The 17,523-nt window shown below is 46.3% G+C and overlaps 1 long non-coding RNA gene across 2 annotated transcripts in view; it reads right to left on the reverse strand.

Moving 5' to 3' along the window:
- Positions 1–2,600: 2,600 nt before the first annotated feature.
- Positions 2,601–17,523, reverse strand: part of LOC309667629 — a 362,191-nt gene continuing 347,268 nt past the window's right edge. The window contains exon 7 of one of the 2 annotated variants that reach the window (XR_014267848.1): positions 2,601–7,370. This is a non-coding gene — a long non-coding RNA (uncharacterized lncRNA). Of the gene's footprint in view, positions 9,400–17,523 lie in introns of both variants that reach the window. The other variant, XR_014267849.1, reaches the window with a different exon arrangement.

Raw genomic sequence — 17,523 nt, forward strand, 5'->3', positions numbered from 1 at the left:
AACACAAGAGAAGGAAAACACCTACAATAACGAACCCAAAATATTTAAGAAAATGGGACTAGGCACATACATATCGATAATTACCTTAAATGTAAATGGATTAAATGCTCCCACCAAAAGACACAGACTGGCTGAATGGATACAAAAACAAGACCCATATATATGCTGTCTACAAGAGGCCCACTTCAGACCTAGAGACACATACAGACTGAAAGTGAGGGGATGGAAAAAGATATTCCATGCAAATGGAAATCAAAAGAAAGCTGGAGTAGCAATTCTCATATCAGACAAAATAGACTTTAAAATAAAGACTATTACAAGAGACAAAGAAGGACACTATATAATGATCAAGGGATTGATCCAAGAGGAAGGTATAACAATGTAAATATTTATGCACCCAAAATAGGAGCACCTCAATACATAAGGCAAATACTAACAGCCATAAAAGGGGAAATCGACAGTAACACAATCATAGTAGGGGACTTTAACACCCCACTTTCACCAATGGACAGATCATCCAAACTGAAAATAAATAAGGAAACACAAGCTTTAAATGATGCATTAAACAAGATGGACTTAATTGATATTTATAGGACATTCCACCCCAAAACAACAGAATACACATTTTTCTCAAGTGCTCATGGAACATTCTCCAGGATAGATCATATCGTGGGTCACAAATCAAGCCTTGGTAAATTTAAGAAAATTGAAATCGTATCAAGTATCTTTTCCGACCACAACGCTATGAGACTAGATATCAATTACAGGAAAAGACCTGTAAAAAATACAAACACATGGAGGCTACACAATACATTACTTAATAACGAAGTGATCACTGAAGAAATCAAAGGGGAAATCAAAAAATACCTAGAAACAAATGACAATGGAGATACGACGACCCAAAACCTATGGGACGCAGCAAAAGCAGTGCTAAGAGGGAAGTTTATAGCAATACAAGCCTACCTCAAGAAACAGGAAACATCTCGAATAAACAACCTAACCTTGCACCTAAAGCAATTAGAGAAAGAAGAACAAAAAAACCCCAAAGCCAGCAGAAGGAAAGAAATTATAAAGATCAGGTCAGAAATAAATGAAAAAGAAATGAAGGAAACAATAGCAAAAATCAATGAAACTAAAAGCTGGTTCTTTGAGAAGATAAACAAAATTGATAAACCATTAGCCAGACTCATCAAGAGAAAAAGGGAGAAGACTCAGATCAATAGAATTAGAAATGAAAAAGGAGAAGTAACCACTGACACTGCAGAAATACAAAAGATCATGAGAGATTACTACAAGCAACTCTATGCCAATAAAATGGACAACCTGGAAGAAATGGACAGATTCTTAGAAATGCACAAACTGCCGAGACTGAACCAGGAAGAAATAGAAAATATGAACAGACCAATCACAAGCACTGAAATTGAAACTGTGATTAAAAACCTTCCAACAAACAAAAGCCCAGGACCAGATGGCTTCACAGGTGAATTCTATCAAACATTTAGAGAAGAGCTAACACCTATCCTTCTCAAACTCTTCCAAAATATTGCAGAGGGAGGAACACTCCCCAACTCATTCTACGAGGCCACCATCACCCTGATACCAAAACCAGACAAAGATGTCACAGAGAAAGAAAACTACAGGCCAATATCACTGATGAACATAGATGCAAAAATCCTCAACAAAATACTAGCAAGCAGAATCCAACAGCACATTAAAACGATTATACACCATGATCAAGTGGGGTTTATTCCAGGAATGCAAGGACTCTTCAATATACGCAAATCAATCAACGTGATACATCATATTAACAAATTGAAGGAGAAAAACCATATGATCATCTCAATAGATGCAGAGAAAGCTTTCGACAAAATTCAACACCCATTTATGATAAAAGCCCTGCAGAAAGTAGGCATAGAGGGAACTTTCCTCAACATAATAAAGGCCATATATGACAAACCCACAGCCAACATTGTCCTCAATGGTGAAAAACTGAAACCATTTCCACTAAGATCAGGAACAAGACAAGGTTGCCCACTCTCACCAGTATTATTCAACATAGTTTTGGAAGTGTTAGCCACAGCAATCAGAGAAGAAAAAGAAATAAAAGGAATCCAAATCGGAAAAGAAGAAGTAAAGCTGTCACTGTTTGCAGATGACATGATATTCTACATAGAGGATCCTAAAGATGCTACCAGAAAACTACTAGAGCTAATCAATGAATTTGGTAAAGTAGCAGGATACAAAATTAATGCACAGAAATCTCTTGCATTCCTATATACTAATGATGAAAAATCTGAAAGTGAAATTAAGAAAACACTCCCGTTTACCATTGCAACAAAAAGAATAAAATATCTAGGAATAAACCTACCTAAGGAGACAAAAGACCTGTATGCAGAAAATTATAGGACACTGATGAAAGAAATTAAAGATGATACAAATAGATGGAGAGATATACCATGTTCTTGGATTGGAAGAATCAACATTGTGAAAATGACTCTACTACCCAAAGCAATCTACAGATTCAATGCAATCCCTATCAAATTACCACTGGCATTTTTCACAGAACTAGAACAGAAAATTTCACACTTTGTATGGAGACACAAAAGACCCCGAATAGCCAAAGCAATCTTGAGAACGAAAAATGGAACTGGAGGAATCAGGCTCCCTGACTTCAGACTATATTACAAAGCTACAGTAATCAAGACAGTTTGGTACTGGCACAAAAACAAAAATATAGATCAATGGAACAGGATAGAAAGCCCAGAGATAAACCCACGCACATATGGTCACCTTATCTTCGATAAAAGAGGCAAGCATATACAGTGGAGAAAAGACAGCCTCTTCAATAAGTGGTGCTGGGAAAATTGGACAGGTACATGTAAAAGTATGAAATTATAACACTCCCTGACACCATACACAAAAATAAACTCAAAATGGATTAAAGACCTAAGTGTAAGGGCAGACACTATCAAACTCTTAGAGGAAAACATAGGCAGAACACTCTATGACATAAATCATAGCAAGATCCTTTTTGACCCAGCCCCTAGAGAAATGGAAATAAAAACACAAATAAACAAATGGGACCTAATGAAACTTAAAAGCTTTTGCACAGCAAAGGAAACCATAAACAAGACCAAAAGACAACCCTCAGAATGGGAGAAAATATTTGCAAATGAAGCAACTGACAAAGGATTAATCCCCAAGATTTACAAGCAGCTCATGAAGTTCAATAACAAAAAAACAAACAACCCAATCCAAAAATGGGCAGAAGACCTAAATAGACATTTCTCCAAAGAAGATATACAGATGGCCAACAGACACATGAAAGAATGCTCAACATCATTAATCATTAGAGAAATGCAAATCAAAACTACAATGAGGTATCATCTCACACTGGTCAGGATGGCCATCATCAAAAAATCTACAAACAATAAATGCTGGAGAGGGTGTGGAGAAAAGGGAACACTCTTGCACTATTGGTGGGAATGTAAATTGATACAGCCACTATGGAGAACAGTATGGAGATTCCTTAAAAAACTAAAAATAGAACTACCATTTGACCCAGCAATCCCAGTACTGGCATATACCCTGAGAAAACCATAATTCAAAAAGAGTCATGTACCAAAATGTTCATTGCAGCTCTATTTACAATAGCCAGGACATGGAAGCAACCTAAGTGTCCATCATCGGATGAATGGATAAAGAAGATGTGACACATATATACAATGGAATATTACTCAGCCATAAAAAGAAACGAAATTGAGGTATTTGTAATGAGGTGGATGGAGTTAGAGTCTGTCATACAGAGTGAAGTAAGTCAGAAAGAGAAAAACAAATACAGTATGCTAACACATATATATGGAATCTAAGAAAAAAAAAAAAAAAAAGGTCATGAAGAACCTAGTGGCAAGACGGGAATAAAGACACAGACCTACTAGAGAATGGACTTGGGGATATGGGGAGGGGGAGGGGTGAGATGTGACAGGGTGAGAGAGTGTCATGGACATATACACACTACCAAATGTAAAATAGATAGCTAGTGGGAAGCAGCCGCATAGCACAGGGAGATCAGCTCGGTGCTTTGTGACCACCTAGAGGGGTGGGATAGGGAGGGTGGGAGGGAGGGAGATGCAAGAGGGAAGAGATATGGGAACATATGTATATGTATAACTGATTCACTTTGTTATAAAGCAGAAACTAACACACCATTGTAAAGCAATTATACTCCAATAAAGATGTTTAAAAAAAAAAAAAAAAAGAAATGAGTGTGAAATGAGGAACCTGGCCCTGGATTGTGTCCAGGTCAGGGTCCAGTCTCACTCTGCCTCTGTGCCACAGTGGGCTGAGCACTTAACCTCTCTGGTCTACAGCTTAGTTCTCAAGTAACTGTGAGATTTAGACTAGCTCAGCACTTTCCAAGTTGTGTTCAACAGAACATTAGTTCTACAGGATGTTAATAAGCATTAATGTGAAGGGGAAAATGCAAGGTTCTGTGGTCAATTAAGTTTGGAGAATGTTGGTTCAAACAAAGTTGAACAGGTTTCTTTACCGCAAGGATTCTCAGAGTTTTTAATATGTTAACGTGAGTTCTGAATCTCCAAAAATTGAGCATAAATAGGAGAAACTTTCCTCCCTTACTTATTTGGCCATAGAATTGGGAGGGGGGTTGTGTTTTCGTTTTGTTCTATTTTTGCTTTGTTATGTTTTGGTTTGCGTCGACAAGGATCTGGAGATAATTTGGAAACACTAGACCAGATAAACTTTAAGGTCCCTTCTAACCCCCCAAAGTATGAAATTCTACAAATGACGATTAAATGGTTGTTGTGCTATTTTACAGTTGGGGATGGGCGAGAGGAACCAGCCTTATGCTGGTGCCAACTAAGAGTGTAACGTCGTGTGTATATTTTCTCATTCAATTTTCATAATAACCCAGCAAGTCACATACCATCAATCTAATCTTACAGGGGAGGATATTGAAACTTTGAGAGATTAAGCAAATTTCTCAAGATAATGCAGCTAAGAAGCTATGGTTCCCCTGGTCAAACATAGGGATGTATGGATGCAATTTGAAGTAAGAAGACATTTGAGAACAAAAAATTTAAGGAGGTCAGATGGGAACTTGAAGGAACTAGCCACGCACGTATACAGCTAGGCAGAGGGAATCGCCACTGCAGAAGCCCAAAGATGGGACTGCACCTGGCTTGTTTGAGGAACAGGAAGGAGGAAGCTCAATGGCTCAGGAATGGAGTGAGCAAAGGAACAGAAAGTAGGACACACGGGACCAGAGACATAATGGGGCATGGGATCATGTGGCACCTTGCTGTCATCACAGGAGCTCTGGCTTTGTTTGACTCAAGGAAATGGAGGGCAGGAAGGTGACACCTTCCAGCTTAGGTCTTAAAAAGATGGCTCAGTCTGCTGGGCTGAGAACAGATCCTAGGGGGTGTGTGTTGGTCCTTCGTGTATCCACAGAGTATGTCTGCTTCTCCTGGGACACGGCTGGATTGTACCCTCATGTGACTGGCTTGGCCAGTGGGGCGTAACCAGATGTCACACATTTCACTTCTGGTGGAGCCTTCCAGGGCCTCTGGGCAGCTCTGCCAGCACCACGTGATGGCAATGGTGGCTGTTCATCAGTCTGGGTGGGCAAGAGATGGACAGAGTCCCTCCGCCAACCAACCTATTTCAACCGTGGGAGTGAGCGTTCTCGTAACTTTGTTGGTTAAGTGACTGAGAGATTGAGAATTATTTCTGCTCCACAGGTAGCCTATTCTTACTGATGTAGGGGCCTAGGTAGAAGCTGGAGAACAAGCAGGAGGCCCCTGCGATGATCCAGGTGAGACACCGTTGACTCAGTGAAGGTATTAGTAGCAGAGCTGAAGGAAGTGCTTGGATTTCAGGTATATTTTGAAGGTGGAGCCAATAGGATTTCCAGATGGGTCAAGTGTGGGGCATGACAGAGTGGGCAGTCAGCACTGATTCTAATGGGCCTGAACAATCAGAAAGATAGAATTGCCTTCACAGGATGAGGAAGACTGGGTAAAATAGGCTTGGAGGACAGACGGTTTATTGCGGGCTTTTTTTTTTTAATGGTTCGATTTCTATTTTATCCTTCTGAAATGTGTTTTATAGGTTCTGGTTATCTGCTGAAATTTTTGAGTTTGCCTTTTATCTCCTTGAATATAGTTGGGAAAGTCATAAAAGGTTCTAAGCAAGAGGATGAGCGAATCCAGTTTATGAATCCTTCACAAAATTCGATGTGAAGGGAGAGTGTTTTGTTCTGTTTTCCTCGGCTTTTGGGGAAGTGAGAAAACTAAAGGGCCGAGGAAGATGGCACCGTTTTATGCGACTCCTTTTTGGAGCCAGTGTTCCAAACAAACCACGTGGAGCTCATTGATTTTAGTTTTCTTCTTATTGTTTTCCACCTTGATTGGGTCCTGTGACTCCGAAGAGCAGATTGATTCCGACACTTGTAATTTTCTGCCTGCGTGGTGATGTTCACTCTGATGTTTGTTTCCCTGTCTTCAGACGGTCCTCCGTCTCCTTCTCCTGAGCCCGCTACAACCGCACCCTCCCAGGGAGGACACGTCTGCCAGCTCCAAACTCCTTGGCCCTTAGGTGGTTTGCTTTGTGAGAGTCTGCTTCTCTAACTACAAAGCCACCATCCCCGAAGCCCTTTCTAAGGCAGAGGCTGCAAACTGGCAGATTCCAGGCCAAAGCCCTCTCCCAGTTTCCTGACGTTTTGTTTGATCCATACGTGATGAAAAACAATTGGGTGGGACAACATTTTGCAACAAGATTTCTTTTTAAAAATCAGAAGTGTTGGCAGTACTGAGAGGTTCCTTCCGAATCTCGGGCAATAACGGCCGGTTAGAACTGAGTAGCTGCTGCTTTTTTAAATGGGGCGGGGATCCCCCGTGCCCCCCCATCCTCCTTGGATAGAAGAATCATTTATGGTACCTGCCCAGCTCCTGCAAGTCTGTGCTTCTGCTCTCTGCTTTCAAGAGCACAGAGGTCTTCCATATACATTATCGTATTTATCCTTGCCACCTTATGAGGTCAATATTTTATAGATCGGAATCTGTCCTTCTCAGAGCTGAATTAATTGCCCTTTTTATTCGAGTGCATTTAAGGATACTTAAGTGTTTCTGTCTGGATTCTCTGAAGGCCAGGATCAAACATTCTGCCTCCTCTATGGGCACAGAAAACAACCTGGACTCCACTTGGCACGGCCATCCCAGGAGGTGTCCGATGAGGGGCACAGGTGGCTAGTCGTGAAGAGCAGTGTGGACTCTGGTCCACCTGCCTCAGGGGTTCACGCCATCTCCTTGAGCGTGTTACTTAGGCACACCAGGACTTGGTGGTCTCATCTGTAAAACAAATAGAGAAAATAATATTTACCATTTTCTCAGTGTTCCTTCCTGTGTTATATAAACTGGAAGACAGTAAATGACAAGGAATGAGACTGGAGAGGTGGGCTAAGGCCAGGGCTTGGAGAGCTTTCACTGCATGGAAAGATCTTTTTATTCTATAATCCAGTGACTTTCAAACTGGATGTCCTGGAGCCCTAAGGCTCTGCAGACTTGGCCCGCCTTCAGGGACGGTCAGGTGGCAAAGAAGTAAGTAGTCTGGACCCCAGACTCCCAACTACACTGATGTTGAAGGATGTGAGGGACCACTGAAGGGTTTCAAGTGGAAACCAAGCTGCGGGATTCTGAATGGACAGAGGTTGCTCTGTATGGAGGATGGATTTGAGGGGACAAACCTGATGACAGACAGGAATGCATGTTTAGTAAGATGAGAAGAAGGGAAGGCTTATGATCCACTTAGCAGGTAAAAATGACGACTAATTACCTGAGTGACCAGAGCATCCAGGAGAGGGAAGAATCAAGGCTGACTTTGATGGTTTTGGCTCCACTGATGGTTGTAGGGAATGGGGAGGGGTCATTTAAGGAGGATAAACAACTTTAGAGAAATGGCAATGAACATGAAGGTTGTGATGTACTCTTGGGACATCTAGGTTGAGGTATGGATTGAGAAATTAAAGGAGATATGAAGCTGTCACAGCAAGGACATACCTCCACTAAGCCACTTAAGAGCTTGGGTGAGGTTGGGAACCCACATCCATCTCAAAGCACATTTTCTCATCCGCCAAGTGAGTACGCAAGGTGCTGGGAGAACCAACGCAGGCGAGGATTTCGAACGCCATTAAAGTACATATAAATGTCACGTTTTACTTACCGACTCCCTCAGCCAGTAAAAATGAGACACGTGAGCAAAAGATCAGGACATTTTAAAGTGGGAAATTCCCCCGAGGTGGGACTCACCAAACTTGGGCTTCCGGCAGGACCCACACTAAGGCTTCAGGGAAGTCACCTCATGGCTTCTCAGCACACTTGCCGAGAGCAATGTGGTCCTGCTGTCTAGCTTTGCTTCCTGGTGGCAATATTCCTGGAGGGTCCTTGCTCCCAGGACTGGGAGTCATGGTGATGCCCCCTGGGCTTTCTGTACTGGCCAGCAGAACTTCCTCTTCCTGGATGGATCAGTCCTCCTACAGCTCTTTATCTCTCAGGTAAATATTGTTTGTTTAACTTGTGCCTAGCTGAGATTTGCATTTAGGTATTCTTATTATTTTTTTTTATTGGACTACAGTTGCTTTACACTGTTAGGATATTCTTGAAAAGATGAAATGGAAGACAGAATATGTACACATGGAAGTAGGGACTCTTCAATGATAGGAAAGAAAAGTTGATGTTTTTTTTATAACTTCTCCCCCCATTTCTTGATCTCTGCCACACAGCTAGAGATTAGGCAGCATGATTCTAGAAATATGTTGTATTTTTCATTTCTGTCATGTGCAAGTGACCTTTAATAGATCCTTAAAGGACCTGTCGGGGTGGAGGAGCAGCACAAGGAAGGGAGAAAGCCCAGCCAGGAGGCGGGTGAGCTGAGGCCCATCCCGCAGCGGCCAGCTTCAGCCCTGCCCCGCACCGCTCACCCCTCAGAGCCGGCCCAGCACGCAGGCTGGAGCCTGTCACTTATTCCCACGTGGGGGGATGCACGGGAAAGGGCGTCATCTCCAGATAATGTTGGCTCTGAGCACCGTGGCTTTTAGGGAAGGTCCGTGGACTTGTGTGCAATGGATACGCTCCTTGCAGAACAGAAACCCCAACATGCGTGGCTGAGTGTACCTGCTGTTACATATAGTTTATTCATCTCGCTCCGGGGAAACTTCCTTCGCAATGTTGATGCCGCAGGAGGGTCAAATAAAGAAGCTGGACAGGATCAAGGTTCTCCGCTCTGCTGTCCCTCGTAGGTGACCCGTCTGTACAGCTCCCTCTTACCCGCCATGTCCTCACTGCAGTGCTGGCCGTGCTATGGCCGGCGGGTAGAGAGTTCCTTGGGAGAGAAAGACACGTGGTGCTGGCTTCCTTTTCAGAGGGACATTGGAACTGCTGCCGGGATGTCTGCACCCAGCAGGGCAGCCCCTCAGTGGCTGCCAGGGGGTCGCGGTCTGGCTGGTCCTTCTTCATCCTCCCAAATGGTATACATGGGAATCGGGGCTTGGTTCTGGGAGGAGGTGGCCTTGCAAACAGTGACACAATTCCTCAGCCAACTAGGCACCTGTATCTGCCATTCCTATCCTGCCAGCCTCTCTCTGGCCAGAGAAAGTTACAAATAGCATCTGGTGGATTAGTTCTATCACCTGCCCACGAGAACCAGAAGGAAATTGAATGCAGCAGGAAAGGGGCCTCCAGGTAGAAGGAGAGGGTTTAGGGATGGGATTTTTCTTCTTCTTCTTCTTCTTCGGCTGCTTTCTGTTTGCACAAGAAGTGTTTCCTCCCTCAATCTCATGCAGCTGTATTCTCAGCAAATTGAAGAAAGGAGGGAAAAAGCTATTTAAATTTATACTATTGAATTTCTGTAGGACACCGAAATATTTTTGAAGTTACTGGGGAGCTCTGAATAGTCTGTTTCAAATAATTACAGGAAAAAAATACATTGAAATAATTAGTAGTTGCTACTAGAACATTCAGCAAAATGAAATGACATCTTTGCATGCCTATTAAATAGCACTTTATTTTCAGTTTAGGGTGTTTTGGATGAAATTAGATGGCAAACATACTGCATCACTGAGTGATTAGAAGAACTAGTATCATTTAGAGTTAGACTAGTACCATCATCAGCTTTTCTCTTTTACCTCTTAAAAAAAAATACGATGCTCTCCTGTTAGGCGAGATTTTTAATAGAAGTGGGACCAACTGGAGCCCTTGAGACTTAGCGTTAAGTGGCTCAGGTGTAATCTCTCTGCATGCAAGAAAAGGCCTTAAACAGAATCTGATAGTCCACACTTGCTAATTCTGGGATTCTCCTTCTACTCTGAGTGGAGAATTCCAAACCCTCCCACTGCACCACCCTCTCCACTCTCAAAGCAGAATCTTACTTGCCAAAAACAGAAATTGATCTCTCTCTAATGAAGAAAACCAAACAACACCACAACATCTCTCCTCTGTATTCAAAAGAAAAACATTTTAAAAATATTGACAAGGAGTCTGATTTTCAATTTTGATTTACTAAACGTGTTTCCCAGAACCCTGAACTCAGCCGGATGCCCTGTGTCTCATCTTCCTCATCCTCCTCCTTCACCCCCATGGAACCGAGCAGGACCCTATGAGGCTTTCCCAGGATAGACCCCCAGCCATGCCCTCTGCCTGCCTTTTGTCCGTAGAAAAACTTTAGTCAAAGAATAAATTTAATCAGTTAAGTGAGAAAATGCAGAAAGAAAAGAAAACAGTCAAGCAAGACAAAAGAATAATAGTTTATCCATTAAACAAAGTCAAGGACCTTTAGTTCTTCCTCAAGAATTATAGATAATATTCTGAGCCATGTCCTTTGAGCTGTTTTGCAGATACTGAAACCCCGACCGGGTGGGAGACATTAACTGTCTGCTGTCCACAAGCACGTAGACCCCAGACCGGTTGGAACCGGAAGGTTGATGATGCCGACTCCCAATTACCTCACCACCGACCAATCAGAAGGATGTCCACGAGCTGATCACACCCTGCTCCTCGAACACTGTAAGAGTTCTCACTAGCCCCTCCAGGGCGGGACACACAACTTTGAGGGCAGGAGCCCGCTGTGGTCCCCTCTGCCTGGCAAAGCTATAAAGCTATTCTTTTCTACTTCACCCAAAACTCTCTCTACACGTTTCTGTTCAGCACCGGTGAACAGAGGCCAAATTTCGGCAACACCCATCTGCATCCCTCTGCCTCTCTGCCCCTTCTTCTTCCAACTGCTCCCCCCTCCTCCTTTCCTGCTCCAGTATAAGAGGAGGAAGCAAAAAGAGCAAAGCAGAAACAAGGAACACCGGTGACACGCGATGTCACAGACACTCAGGTGTCTATTGCATAAGAGAAGTGTTTATGTTTTAGTTTTACAATACACAGCTTTGGAGGAGTATTTTTTGAAGCAAGAGGCGCTGAGAAAATCTGCGTGGGGCTGTTCTACTTTTCTCCAATATTTCATTATGGTGTTCCAAGAAACTTGTCAGAACGACTAATTGCTTCTTCATAAAAAAAAAATTAAAAAAAAAAAGATATTTGGGAGTTCTGAGATTCCATCCTGAGCAGAGAGGAAAGAAGAGATGGGAGAGAAATGTCCTGTGAGAAAGGCAGCTTCCTGCTTCTTGAGGGGAAACAGCAAAGGAAGGAAAGGGCAGGAGACAGCTCTGCTCCAGGGCGTGACTCGGGGCCGACATGATGCTTTCTGAGGCCCAGCCGTATGTTCTCGTATTGCTGGGCCTCGCCACCACCCACCCTGGCTGTCCCTCCTCCCAGCACACCCACACTCTCTCCCTTGGCCTCGTTTCTCCAGGGGTCCTGCTAGGAAGGCCAGCCTGCCCCTCCTGTGCTGGAAGCTTCACTCTGCACGTGTCCTCCCACGGGACAGCTCAGCACGGTGCTGGTGCCCTCGGAAGAGGGCAACCAGACCCGCCAGCTTTCTTTGGTAACATAGGCTATTCAAGGAGCTCCCCTACAGAGACCAATGTGTACTTTACTCCCCAAAGTGACATCAAATTTGGACATTTCAGCAAAAAACAAAAGGAAGGAAGGAGAAGTAGGCTATGAGGCTCATGTAGGGGCAGGAAGGGTCTTCAGGTGATTCCTAAAGTTGCTCATGCCACCTTCAACCCCTCGCCCAGGTTGCCCTTGCTGGCATGCTGTGAGCCTTGCTCCTGACATTCAGCAGTAAAAGAGCTTTTGGATGCCGTCTGGGCCAACACGCAGGCCTCCCAATGAGGAAGAACATCTTCTGTACGTATCAGTTGCATGAGGCCACCTCCCCTGGCCCCTGCCCCACCCCGCGTCCTCTCCTTTCTCTCTGGTCATCCCCTCTCCATCTCCGTCTCTCTCATCCCCGCACCTGCTATTTCGGCTGCCTGTGCTCCTGTTCTCTTTCCTCCTATTAATAGAGCCCGTCAGGCTGCAGGCTTTCTTTCCCTCCCAGTGCTATTCCATCCCGCTTCCCTGGTCCCACCTGGGTGACTTCTCCAGTCGCCCATTTGTAGAGCTTCTCTCTCGCTGAGCCTGATGCAGGCACAGCCTAGGACTGTACCCGTAGCCTGCCCCCGGGCAGAAAGGCTCTCCTGCATCCTACTCCTCACCATCCTCCTGGGACAAGCTCTGGGCCCTGAGGCTGCAGATCCAGGGCACTGTCTCCTTAGCTGCAGAAACAAATGCCTCTCGGCGGTGATGACCTACCTGCCGAGGCAAGAGGGGTTTTCAGGCCAGGAACCAAAGAGAAGCCGAACCCTCCCAAGGAGTGCTGTTTGGGGCTGTCCCTGCAGGCGTTGCTGCCACTCAAAACTGTCACTGTTCAGCTCACCTGCTGACTGTCTCCCACTTCTGCCCTCAGTTCTGAAAACGCCCCTCGACTCTGAGATCTTAAGACGGTGTCCGTCAGGCTGGCCGAGAGGGGCGCCCGTGCGCGCTGCCAGGCAGCACTCCTGCAGGAAGGGGCATGCGGGAGCTGGGTGTCCTAGGGCAGCCCCTACACTGAGAGCCCTCAGCTGGGTGTCCTAGGGCAGCCCCTACACTGAGAGCCCTCAGGGGAAAGCCACAGCCTCAGTTCCCAAACCAGGTCGGTTTGGAAGCTTCGCGCTCTGGACTTAGTGTCTGTACTGAGCCAATTTAAACAATTTCATTCAACAGTCCCCAAATGACAAATTACCTGTAACCCATCCTTATCAAGGAGAGAATAGACTTGCGTAGACTTTGAACTTCGGGGGCGTGGTGATCCAAGGGGTCTCAGAGTTCCCCTTACAGTTATTAAAAGTAACAGCTAGTCAAGAAGAGACCAGCCGGTGAGCAAACAATGACACCTGTGCCTTGGAAGTGTGACTGAGGCCAGTCAGTCCCCCCGTAAGGATGCCTCATGTCGGGGGTGGCTCTGGATTTGCACTTTACAGCAGGCTGGCTTGGGGAGAGGTAAGTAAACTTCCCGAGCTTAATCAGCACAGTAATTGTATCTGCCTCACTGTGTGGTTTGTGTATGAAACGAGATAAAATGATAGCTAATACTTATTATCCATGTAAATGTGCCAAGCGCTATTCCAAGTACTTTACATATATTAGCCCGCTCAATCGGACCGTCGGCGCACAGAAGTACTTAATAACTGTTGGGTGTCCTTGTTACCAGCAATAGTCAAAAAGGACATTTGTAAATCCCACATCACGTATCAAGCTCTGTTTAAATATCTTACATATTAGCACCCCTTAATAGTCATAACAACTCTGCGAGTAGGTACTGTTACCATCACCCCATTTTACAGATGAAGAGACAAAGGCACAGAGAAGCCAGGAGAAGCGGTACCCAAGGTCAGGAGCTGGTCAGTGGTGGACCTGGGATTTGAGTTTCAGCGATTCTTGTAAAATCCAGCCTTTTAACCACTGCCTCTCCTCCAACAAATATTGAGTGAGCCCCTTCTAAATGCCAGGTGCTATTCCAGACCCTGGAATACATCAGAGCCCCAAATAGACAAAGATCTCTGTTGCCTGCCTCCTTGAGAGGGACACAGATGATGAACAACTTAAATCAGTCAAGTGTCTTCAGTTTAGAAAGTCGTCCGCGCCCAGGAACACAGTGAAGCAGGAAGGGGGGAGATAATCTCTGTGCGGGGAGTGTTCAAATTCTGGACCAGGGAAAGCTTCCCTGAGAAATCAATGCTTGAATCAAGACAGAGGAGCCGAGGGAGCTATGAAGGTACGGGGTATGAGCTTTCCAGGCTGAGGGACCAGTGCAAAGGTCCTGAGGCCTGTGTTGTTGGAAATATTTGGCTCACTGGATCCACACTCCGTCCTCACCCCAAATTGCTAAGCTTAGCAAACAACCCCATCACCAGGGATAAAGGAGCAAGGGTTTGGAAGATTTTGAAATGCTCCTCCTTTGTTATGAATCCAGCTATTAAGCTGCATATAAAATGGAAGAGACCACGGCCACCACGGGCAAGTGTGCAGGTGTCATATGACGCATTTGGGACACATCAGGCCCCTTCCTGAAGAATTAGTCCATGTCTTTGGCTTGAGATTAGAGATGAGAGAGGGCCTGAAGCTGAGTACAACCTATTTAAAACCACTTTGATCCGAGGATTGTAACCATTTAGTGTTTGTCGATTTTTCTTTCCCATTTTTAGGAAGGTGGGAGCGTGTTAATTAAACATTTTTGAGTGAAGCTGGTTTCCAGGGAGGTTGGCTTAAGAGCCCCTGAGAGCCAGATCCTGTGTTTACTTTCCACAGGGGCTCCTAGGAAAGGAGGCCCCATCTCCCGGGCAGGCGCGTTCCGGAAGCGGGCAGAGGCCACCTGGTCCCCACGCCTGTTCCTGCCTGGCCTCCTCCTTGGCCTCCTGTTCGGAGAGTCATCCAAGGATGGGGAAGAGGAGATGCTCTTAGTGCAGAATCAGAGCAGCCCTGCTGAGCTGGCTGGGCCACGGCTCCACTCAACGCGGGCCTGTCGGGAGAGCCTGCTCGGGCGTCTCCGCTGGCAGCACCGGGCGCCGGTAAGGGTGGGCCAGGCCGGCCCGGCGTCCTCACGCAGAGGCCTCCTCTCCCAAGGCCTGCACACATGCCACAAACCTATTCACACTTCTCTTTCCATATATTTCTTTCTTCTCCAGTTTTGTATGTGCCTTTTACTCTGTGTCAAGGGTCCGTTGTCATTTTATTAAACTTTTAACCATAACCACTAACTATCCCACTTTTTAACCCTACACTCTCCCACTTTGTCTAATGAATTCTTTTCAAAACCCTGAAGAGCAGATATTATTCTCCCCATTTTCGAGATGAGAAGGAAAGCTTACAGACATTGTGTACTTCCTTAAGATCAAAAGTTAGCAAATGGCAGAGCGAGGCTTTGACACGGATCTGAAGCCTCTGCCCCACATGCTCGGAATCATCGTGCTAGACAGCTTTCCTGTGTCAGCCATCCAACATGTGACAATGCGGCTGTACCCACACGCACAGACACACAGACATTACTGCGTGCATGGGCACATTGCACAGACAACATACATCGCTACTCACACTCACACACACACACACATGCACGCACGCACTGTAGGCTCCGCTATGGGAAGGACTGGAAAGGACTCAGGAGGGGGAGCTCTGCCCCGTGTGCGTTGCAGGGAGCAGGGTGCAGAAGGGGAGATGCGGGTGAAGAGACCTCGCCGTGAGTGGGAACATCCAGCCTCCAGATGCTCCCCAGGGACCCTGGCGAGAGGGGGCTGAGCTGCGGACCTGAGTGTCTGGGCCTTTTCCAGGCGTGCCGGCTGGAAGTCAAGCTGGGTGCACAGTCTAAACTCCCATTCAGCAATGCAGAGCGCTCTCTGCCTCTCGTGCGTCTGTGTGGGTGTTGCACACAGATAAGTGCCCACCAGGAGCCGGAAGAAAACCCAGAAGTTTGTCTTTGTGGTGAGCGGAGTCCCCGGCACGTTGGGGCACAAGGACGTGGTCGTCCGGCAGGCGTGGGCCTGGGCTCCAAGGCCCGGCGCTCGGGCTGCACTGGACACCTTCGGCTCTTTCACGGTGGGAAATCCACGGGGCGGCTGGACTGAGCACATTTCGTTTTACAAAGATAAAGGAACAATTCACTACCTTCTTCTTTGTCCCCAGTGCCCCTCACACTTGGACAGTCTTCCCCATCCCTGTACCTGCTTCCATTTCTTTGGAGTTTGCTTTGAACCCGCTCATGCGTTCCCCGGGCTGCACTGGGTCCCGACTCTGGCTGGCAGCAGGGCCTTTGTGGTTTTATTTCTCAGTTCGTCATAACAGTCAGTTCACTCTTACTTTTATGTAAACACATTGTCCTCTGGGTTCATCTATGGGAATTCTGTGGCTTGAACTGGACAGTGTCTAACGTGTGTATCACATGCAGACGTCACGGTCACCTGCCTCCTGCCCTGCTGTCCTGCGCTCTTGGTTACCCACCCACCCTCACCAGGGACACCAGCCACCTCTCTCTCCGCGTAATGAGTGCCTTTGCTTATTCACTTATTCAACAGGAAGCGTCCACTGACTACCCGCTATTCGAGGCAATAGGGATAGAGCTGGGAACCCTCAGGCAATGCCGGTGTAGAGATGACAATTCGTTAGATGTTGGGCAGTGAGGGGGCCAAGGAGATGCACGAAGTGGGGAGGGAGAACATGCCGGGCTGGGGGGGACCATTGCAACTCTACCCGGGGCCTTGGGAAGGCCTTGCCATGGTGACATGTGAATAAAGACCTAGGGGAAGGGAAGAGGGGAGCCATATGCACTCATCAGGGAACAGCAAGCGCGGGGACCCTGATGGGAACACGTCTGGCCTAGAAGAGGAGCGGGGGAGGGGCCTGGCCCGGGGGGGAGGGAACGCAGGGAGGCCGGCAGGAGAAAGGGAACAGAGGCTGGAGGGGGATGGAGGCCATGTGGGGTTTTAGGGCTTTTTAAGGATTTTGACTTCTGCTGGGTGAAATGAGAAGCTCTGGAGGCTTCTGAGCAGAGGTTTTAACCGGCCCTCTCTGCCGTCCAGAGAGCACACTGAAGGCCGGGCGGGATGGGCGAGAGTCTCCTGATGAAGTGTGCCAGTGGCTAGGGCCACGGTCACAGTGGAGGCGGGGAGGCTGACCAGAGATGCTGAGAATGGGAGAGACCCGGACTCAGGGATGACTCCACGGCTCTCTGGATTGATCCAGTGGAAGAACAGAGCTGACATTTGCCAAGATGATTTGTGATTAAAATTCACTTACCAATCCTACTAATTTTATCTCCTAGGGGTTTCTAGAATCCTTTTCTTTCATTCTAATTTATCCACCCTTAGTTCTGATCTGGATTAGTGCAGCAGACCACAAACTGATCTCCTGTCTGCTAATTGCTCCCAAATCCAACAATGGCACACAGCAAGCTATGCAAAATAAATGTCTGACAACATTCCTCCCAGACTCAAATTACCACTCACTCCTGTCCCCAACTCACACCCTGCAGGGAAAATCCAAG

This window comes from Balaenoptera physalus, assembly GCF_965194825.1.
Source record: "Balaenoptera physalus genome assembly, chromosome: 10".
Classification (NCBI taxonomy): Eukaryota; Metazoa; Chordata; class Mammalia; order Artiodactyla; family Balaenopteridae; genus Balaenoptera; species Balaenoptera physalus.